Source organism: Chrysochloris asiatica, unplaced genomic scaffold (assembly GCF_000296735.1).
Source record: "Chrysochloris asiatica unplaced genomic scaffold, ChrAsi1.0 scaffold00352, whole genome shotgun sequence".
Taxonomy (NCBI): domain Eukaryota; kingdom Metazoa; phylum Chordata; class Mammalia; order Afrosoricida; family Chrysochloridae; genus Chrysochloris; species Chrysochloris asiatica.
In genome coordinates this window covers 1894375-1903702 of record NW_006408870.1, presented here as the reverse complement: position 1 = coordinate 1903702, position 9328 = coordinate 1894375, and positions in this window count along the sequence as shown.

The following is a 9328-nucleotide window of genomic DNA, read 5'->3' as shown; positions in this document are numbered from 1 at the left end:
CTCTGGAACAAAGATGAAGCAGATAGACAAGAAGGTGCCTAGACAAGAGATCACAAGAGAGTTACAGACTGCACTTACCAGAGAAATGCCACTGTATTTTAATGCATTCCTGTTTTCAGACCAGCCTAAAGTCCAATTCATTTGAATGTCTGATAGTAAAGGACATATACTGAAAGGCTCTCTGACCTTCACCATTGCCTCTACTTCTCTACTCTTTTCTTATTCAAGGCAACTACCCAACCCTCACAGCCTTTCCTTTGACTGCAGGAGGGAAGTGCTCATTCACAGCTCAAAGCCCCATTCTCAGGCTACCATGAGCCACACCCATATGCACACAGTGGAAGACAGGAGTCCCCACAACTCCTACAACAGACAGGAGGCTGTTGTACACCTGGACCCAGTTAATATATGTAAGATGATAACAGAGGCTATTACTGTGACAGATGGTCACTGACCCAGATCATAGGTACAGGCTGCCAAAACAAGCTATCTGGTTTAAAGAGATGGTCCATAGAGCACTGTGAGCAGTCACACATCAGGGACTGGGGACTCCCAGAGTGGGAGCATAAAGGAAAGAAACAAGAAAGTCAAGGACAAATAGGACACATACCGTCCTTCTCCTCCAGGCCCGCTCACCCTCCATGGCCTGTATGAGGCTCTGGTACACACATCAACTTAAGTCTAGTCTCTCACAGACCCCCTTCCCACTCTTTTGGTGGGGGATGTGACAGACTTCACTTCCTTTCACAGGAAGACAAGTGAGGCTAAGAGAGTGGCAAAACAACTGAGTAGTAGTTAGAAAAACCAAGTCGCTGGACCCTTTTGCTTTTCAACCTGAAAAAGTACAAACTGGCTGTAAAAGGGGTGGGTGGGCGGGCCTCTGGCTGAACCCAATATCTGCTCTCCCCTCAGTGATCCCCTCCAGAGTCTAGAGCTCAATCTGGTGCCCACTTACTTCTCTCCAGTTGCCAAAAGCAGTCCCTCTTCCCCAAACTTCTCCCTTGGCTACTCAGGTATGCCCCCACCCTCGGGGCGCCCAGTGCAAATCCACAGCACCCCAATTCTTGCTCTGTGGCTGCTCATTCGGTGCTCTGTGGACCTTCTCTTTAGCCAGGCTGCTTGTTCCTCTTTGTCACCCTGCACCTGGCGTGCAGGAGGCTCCAAGAACTAAGGTTAATGGGGGAGGGGTCCTGAACTGGGCGTGTTTAAACCAGCTCTTGGAGGAGGGGCAGACCGGCACAGCAGAAAGGAAAGGGGAGGGCATTTCAGGGCAAGGAAAGAAAGCTTTTCATTACACTCTCACTCTCATTCACTCTTTCTCCCACACCGTCTTCTACACAAACAAACATACTCACATACAGCCACTAACCACGGGAAAACAGTTTCAGTCTTCTCACCTCAAAGCCTGGAACTCCTTCCCAGCGTCTAACTCAAATCCCTCCTGCTGCGGCGGAAGTACGCGGTGACTGCTCCTCATCCTTCCAGCCCGATCTCCTAGGTGTCCTTCTCCAGGCGGACTCTCTGCAGGGGCCCGACTCCTCCTTCCCTGGCCAGCCACAACCCTCTCTCATGCTCATCCAGAAATCCACAGCTCCATTTGGAAGGAAAAAGGGTGGGAGGAAGTGGAGGCGCCTGAAAAACAAAATTGTACTTGGATCAGTACCCGCCCGCATACCCCGGGATCCTGCGCTCAAGAGTCGGGGGCGGCTCTGGCGAAGGCCCGGGCGCGCGGAAAGGGGGCGCGCCGGGCCAACACCGGCGCGGAAACTAGGGGAAGTCGCCCGGGCCCGCGCGACCGCACTCACCGCGGTGCGACCCAGTGCGAGAGAGTCGCGCAGGCCTGGTCGTCGGCGGAGCACTCAGGACGCGGAGGAAAGGAAAGGCCAGAGCCCTCCGGCTCCCTCCCCTGGGACACTTCCTGCTCCGCTCTAGGACCGGGGAGGTCTTCGCATCTCAGTGGTTCGTTCCTCCGCCCCCCGGCCGAGGTGTGCGCGGGGGGTGACATCCGACACCCCCAGCCGGAGCCCGCCGTCCGCGCGCTCCGCCCAGCTCCGCGCGCTCCTCTGTCCTCAGCGCCCAGGCCGGGGGCTTTGTCCGCCCAGCCGGTCGGTGGCGCTCGGGGCCTACTGGCGGGCAGGGCCAAGGGGTGTGCGCGCTAATGGGAGGCGGGGGGCGTTGAAGGTGCTGCAAGGGACTACGCACGCCAGCCGGTGGCGGAGCTTTGCTGGCCAGGGACCTCAGTCAGGAGGAGGGCTCGTGCCTGTGCTGTTGGCGATGAGAAGGTTCCTCTCCTGCAGTGCCTGTCTAGGTGCTTCTCTCTCCCCTAGTTACCCCTTCTGGATCCCCAAGCGGACCCGGGAGTGTCCACGTCCGGAAGGGACGATCCAGCAATGGCTGGAGGCTGGGATTGGTGGGAGAGCTGAGGAAGGAAGCTCCTTTTTCGGTGGCCGCATTCATTTTTCCATCCCTTTCTGTACTCCCCGGCGCCGGTCTGACACCCTAGTCGCGCTGGTCTAACCCCCTTGGGATTTAAATCCCTATTAAAAACCTTCTCTGCCGCTGCTAAAGAGGGGCTTAGGAGTGGAAACACTCTGATCGCCTTCCCACTCCCCTGCACTCTTATATTATGGAGACAGATGCTCAAGATCTCAGCCCTTCTTGAGGTGAACAGATTGCTTCATTTTACATTTGAGTGGCTTCACAGTTTAAGAAAGGCAACACAACACAAGGGTCTGAAATCCTGTGGAATGGGCAGAGGAGCTGCCATGATTCCCGGCCCACACTGGATGGTCAGGCTGCTCATTCCTTACTTAAGGAGTGAAGGTTGTCGTCGTTAAGTACCCTCTAGTTGATTCCGAATCATAGAGACCCTGTATAGGGTTTCCAAGGCTGTAAACTTTGCCAGAGCAGAGAGCCTCATCTTCCTCCTGCAGAGCAGCTGGTGGGCTCGAACCGCCGACCATGTGGTTCGAAGTTCAGTGCTTTTCCTCTAAATGGTTAAACTGAGCGGGAAGGAACAAGCCATTAAAAGTTTTGTCACATTGAGACAACCCTTCAAGAATTAGGGTCTGGCCCACATTGAAGTTGAACTCTCGTGGAAAAAGCAAAGCAGTGTCTGTCTGCTGGATGGAGACTGGGCTTTGTGTAGTTCTGCTTGCCTTCAGACCCTGTTTCAAGGGCAACCCACTGCCATTGAGTTGATTCTGACCCATAATGACCCTGTATAGGGTTTCCAAAGCTATATAAATCTTTACCAGAGCAGAAAGCCTCATCTTTTTTGCATGGAACAGCAGGTGGATTTGAACTGCTGGCCTTATGGTTACATTTGTGGGTAGTCCAGTGCTTATCCTAGATTGCCCCATGGATTTTTGTTTCAAGGGCAAGCAGGTTAAATCCAGTTCTCTAAAAGGCTGTGGACCTGGCCAAGTGGGTTGTGAGAACAAGGCTTGGATGGAGGCACCAGGTCACTTACCCATGTTGCTCTCATTTCCTTGATCTGGGGACCTCCATTTCCTCCCCTAATTCACAAGAATAATCAGTCCTGACTAGCAGGGTTACCGGGATCTCCACATTTGTCTAATGCCCAAATATTGATGTTAGCAGACGTACTAAAACAGAAGAATGAAGCTGAAGCTTTTGTTCTTGAACAGGGATGGCATAAAGACAATGAAGGTGGTCTCTGGCCTATTGAATTGTTCTGTGCCTGCATATCCTCACCCAGAAAATAGGGATGATGCTGTCTGCCTCACTAGGTGACTGTGAGGGATCAATCAGTTATTCAACAAGTAGACATTAAACACCTACTGGCATTGTAGGGTAAGTCCTGGACTGAAAACTCCTTGAAACCCAAATAATGAGTAAGGAGGAGAGTGCCAGGCAAGGCTGCTGAGAAAGGAGGGGGCATTTGAGTAGAGCTGAGTTAAGTGGAGAGCAAGCCATGCTAGGTGTGCTTAAGAGAATTCAACAGAGGGAGCAGCAGATGTGAAGGTTGTGGAGCAAATTCAGCAATGTTGAAGAACAGCCAAGATGGTGGTGAGGGTGGGATGGGATGATGAGGGCAGAGAGTTGTAACAAGTCTGGATTTTATACCTAGAGGGTTTCAAGGTGGGACATGATCAGATTTGATTTTCGTTTAATCTGATTGTTGAGAAGAACAAATTGAGGGACACCAGCAGAAGTCACTGGCCTGTTACATGCTGCTGTGAAGTCCAGGCAAGAGATTGTAGTGACTCGGAGCTGGCCATTCTAGGTGAAGCAGGCTAGTGGTGACTGGATTTGGGCTGTCTGTTGAAGGTAGAGCAGAGATAACCTGGTGAATTGCTGTGGGGCATTGTTATTAATTCCAGCAGGTTCTAATTCAGTGACTCTGTATAGGGTTTTCGAGGAGCAGCTGGTGAGGATTTTTGTTGTTGTTAAGTGCCATCCAGTCGGGTGAGTTTGAACCACCAGACCTTGTGGTTCAAACCGACTTTGAAATCCAGTGCATTATCCTACAGCGCCACATCAGGAGTCCTGGTGAGTATTGTTGTTAAGCAACTCATGGTGGCTGTATGCCGTGAAGTCGGTTCCGACTTATAACAACCCTGTACAGGCTTTCCGAGGCTGTAAATCTTTATGGGAGTAGAATGCCTCATCTTTCTCCCACAAAACAGCTGGTAGTTTCGAACTGCTGACCTTGCGGTTCGCAGCCCGATTCGTAACCACTATGCTACCAGTGCTCTTTAAGAGCAACCCTATATAAGGTTTCCGAGGAGTGGCTGGTGAGCTTGAACCACCGACCATGCAGTTCAAACCTACTTTGCAGTCCAGGGCATTAACTCACAGTGCCACATCAGGAGTCCAGGATTCTGTTGTTTTTGTTAAGTGCCATCAAGTCAATTCTGACTCAGCGATCCTGTGAAGGGTTTCCAAGGAGCAACTGGTGGGTTTAAACTGCGGACCTTGTGGTTTGCAGTCTGATGCTGATTCTATAGCACCACACCTTTTGTTGTGTTGTCAAGTGCTGTCAAATTGGTTCTGACCCATAGCGATGCTATATAGGGTTTCCAAGGAGCAGCTGGTGAGCTTGAACCACTGACCTTGCAGTTCAAACAGCTTTGCAGTCTGGCTGGTGCATTAACCCACAGTGCCACACCAGGACTCCACCACACCTGTTAGAAGAGTGAAAATGACAATAGTTGTGACCTGAATTGTGTAAGAGTGGGGCCATCTACTGAGATGGAGAAAGTGGAAGAAAACAGGTTTTTGGGAACTTGGTTTTGGATTTGTTTTGAGATGCCCAATTATATAAGTATTGAAAATCCTTCAGAGAGGAAGCTGAGGCTGAAGTTGGAAATTTGGGAGTACCCACATGTAGCTGTAGTTGAGCCCCCTGGAGTTGGTTACAAAGTCCTAGAATGAATGAGTGAATGGGTATGCAGAAACAGCCCCCAAAAGTGGAGGGGAAGTCATGAGGGAAAACCAGGACCCTGGAATCTGAGAGAAGCATTGTATTTCCAGGAAGAGGAAAAGAGTTCATTGTGTCAGGCTGTTGCTACAAGATCAAATTAGATGAGGAAAGAAAATGGGCCTCTGAATTTGGCAAAGAGAGAGGCCTCTTGTGCAGAACAGATGGTGTGAAGCATTGGATGGGGAGTGGGTTTTGGAGAGAGAAGGGGGTGAAGAAGTGGAGAGAGTGGGGCAGAGAAGAATGGCAGTGGCCAAAGGGGTTTGGAGTCTCATTTTTAAGATGGCCTTTGCATTTAAAGGTGGGAAGAATTTCAATGCTTGCTTGACCTGGTTGAGAACAGGGACTGGGCAAGAGCCAAGACCAGAGCAGGCACAGAAGGATGGGGTCCAGGGCCCAATGGAGGCACCGACTGACAGAAAGAGGAGTGGAGTTGGGGGAAGCAGAGACTGGGCTTCCAGGCAGCTCAGCAGGAACTAGCCTGGGAATCTGCCACAGAATTCTCCTGACTGCCCCAGTGATAGAAGACACATGGTCCAGAGCTGAGAAGCAGGAGAGGCAGAGGAATGGGGAGGTGGTGACAAAGTGAGGTATGAGGTGGTCATCTTGCAGAGTGGCAAAGTGAATGGACTAACAAAATTAATAAAGTGCACATATTATTGTAAATGAACTATACACGAAGTATAATACATAATCCCTATAAAACCCAGTAATCTATTGGAAGGTAGCAATTATATATCCCCTGGTGAGGATGTCATCATCCTTACATTCACACATTGATCGGGGCTATATTTACAGATTAGTGAGTCCTGATATGGCACTGTGAGGTAATGCACTGGACTGCAAGGTTGGTTTGAACTGCAAGGTCGGCAGTTCAAATTCACCAGCTGCTCCTCACAAACCATATAGAGAGTCTCTATGAGTTGGAACTGACTCTATAGCACTTAACAACAACATATTCACAGACTAAGAATTCAAAATAAGCTTGGTGATGGGCAAAAAATAAAAGTGTATAAAAGTGATTTGTTGAATGTAAAACTGATGATCTGCCCTGTAAACTTGCACTCAATTCACAATAAAAACTTTAAAAAAAAGTATATTAGTGTATAAAAGATATGAACCCATCTTCACATCAAGTATCAATGTCATCTCCTCTATATACAGGGTAGATAGGCACAGGCAACCTCGACATTGGCTACCTAAAATGAGGGGGCGATAAAGGCTCGAAGTGACTGGCTTACAAGGTTTCAAGAGGGAATGTGGTGTGTGGGGGAAGATAGAGTTCTCACTGAATAGTTTTCATCTTGTCTAGATGGGTCTGGTAAAGAGAGATGGGGATAAGATTCTTATGATTCAATAGTGAGTAATTTTTATCATGACTAATTGCGACTGTCACAATTGTAAAGGTAGAAGTTTTGTAACAAAATGGGGAACTAGTTAATCTTACAGTCCAGAAACAGGGGACCCTAGGACCATCAAGGGAGAAGGGCACAAGCGCAATGCAGGACCTAATCCAGAGAAGCAGCAACACCAGAGATGGAGGCAGAGATGGGGACATGGAGACGAGGGAGCAGCTGAGGACTCTAGATTCCTGGAAAGGTAAGGACTGAGAGTTGGAGGCCATGAGGCAAACTTGTAGAATGTGCCCTTTGGTGGTTTAAATGATCATAAATGCCTGGGTGTTTTAAATAAATAAGTAAATAAATAAACTAAAATGAATATAGAGAACTACTGTTACCTGATGGTACATGGAGGGGATTATAACCATTGTAATGAAACAAAGTATATGATTTATTGAATGTAAAACTGATGATCAACCCTATAAACTTTCACTCAATTCACAATAAATTAAAAAAAAAAATAGACATGAATCTTGATGCCCAGGTTCCAGACCAGCATCGCCTGTGTTCCTGGGCAACTCCATAGAAATAAAACTCTCTCCATGCCCATACTTCAGTAATTTGCATGCACTGAAATTTGAGAGGCTTTGTTGTAAAGCAGTTAGTATAGGGTCTGGGCATAATAGATGCTCCATATAAGGTAGCTTTGCTAAAGGGTAGTAATGGTGGTTATTACTATTATTCACAGGCTTCCAGGGGTCATGGACAGCAAGACATTAATCTGGGGACCCCCTAACTTCAGCAGGGGCAACAGCCCTTGAGAAGGGCTCAGGAAGTATTCATTGAATGAAAGAGCTTTGCTAGGTTGCATATTCTCATGTATTCAGGCCTCTTTTCTATCACAAGAGGGCTTTTTCTCCAGTGCTTTTTTCTTTTGCTGAAAACAAGACTTTGAGGCATACTGTAAGACAATATGGAGTCCTGGTGTGGTGCTAAGATAATCACTAGACGAAAGGTTGGTTTGAACGCAAGATCAGTGGTTTGAACTTGCCAGTTACTCCTTGAAAACCCTATACAGGGTTGCTATGAGTAGGAACCAATTGGAGGACACTTAACAAGAATAATAAGCCTTATGTAATGAACTGCTCAAGGGTTTATCTGAGAGCAAACTGTTGCCAGACTGAAACGAGGGCTTGCTGCCTGTCACTGTAGTCAATCACAGACACTGGGAGAGATCCAATCCAAGCTTTATTAACAGAAAGTCAGCAGTCTGCAGGATGAGAGAATGATTTCTCAAGACTGTCCTGTCCATTATGAAGAGCAGGTACATTATACAGGGTAATTTACATTTGGATGTACACTTAATCTACTTTAACATCAAGATAGCATTCTTTGGGAAAAGGAAATAATAAACCAGTCAACTTCCCCAAACATTTTACCTTTAGGGTCTCAGTTGCTTAATTCCTGAGATAAACATCTGGGTGGGTTTGTTGCTGTTGTTGTTAAGCACCTTTGAGTTGGTTCGACCTATATGACCCTGTATAGGGTTTCCGAGGACCAGCTGGTGAGCTTGAACCACCAACCTTGCAGTTCAAGCGGCTTTGCAGTCTAGCTCATTAACCCACAGTGCCACATTTAAGCAGTCCTATTCTCTGGTAGGGAGTCCTGGTGTGGCGCTGTGGGTTAATGTGCCAGACTGCAAAGCCGCTTGAACTGCAAGGTTGGTGGTTCAAGCTCACCAGCTGCTCCTTGGAAACCCTATATAGGGTCATATGGGTCGAACCGACTCGATGGCACTTAACAACAATAACATTCTCTGGTAGCATAGTGGTTACAAATCAGGCTGCTAACCTCAGGGTCAGCAGTGCAAAACTACCAGCTGTTCCGTGGGAGAAAGATGAGGCTTTCTGCTCCCTTAAAGATTTACAGCCTCGGAAACCCTATATAGGGTCACTATGAGTCAGAATCGACTCCGTGGCACATAACAACAACAACGTTCTCCTTTTAGGACCATGAGGTCATTTTAACTAATTTATAAACTTCCTCATTTGCAGGGTCTTCATTTGAGACTTAATAACTAAACCAACTCCATTTTCTTTAGGTCATCAGATCCATGCTTATCATCGAAATCATGGCCTAATTGTCAGGTAAAAGTTGTGCTGTCCTTGTTTTGCTCTTTGTATCCTGTGGTGCTTTAGTCAAGAAATCAAAACAGAGACAAGCATCAATATCTGGGAACAGTTCCATGGAACATGGAACATCTACGAAGACCACCAAGGACAAGCCTGTACTTGGGCACATTCAGATTTACTGAAACAATCAGATTTATTGTCCTGCTGCAGAGAGTAAGGGTGCCCAAAGGAGCCTGGAATGCAGCTTGATAAGAGGGAGACAGGAAGCTTCCTGTGTCAGGACTACGTGCCTGCTGGAGTGGTCTGAGGAGGGGTATAAGGGAAGTGGAGTCAGTTTTGCATTGGTTGCTCTTTCTGACATGGGTTTAAGAGAAGTGGGCATTAACTGGGGATTGCTGCCTATCATGAGG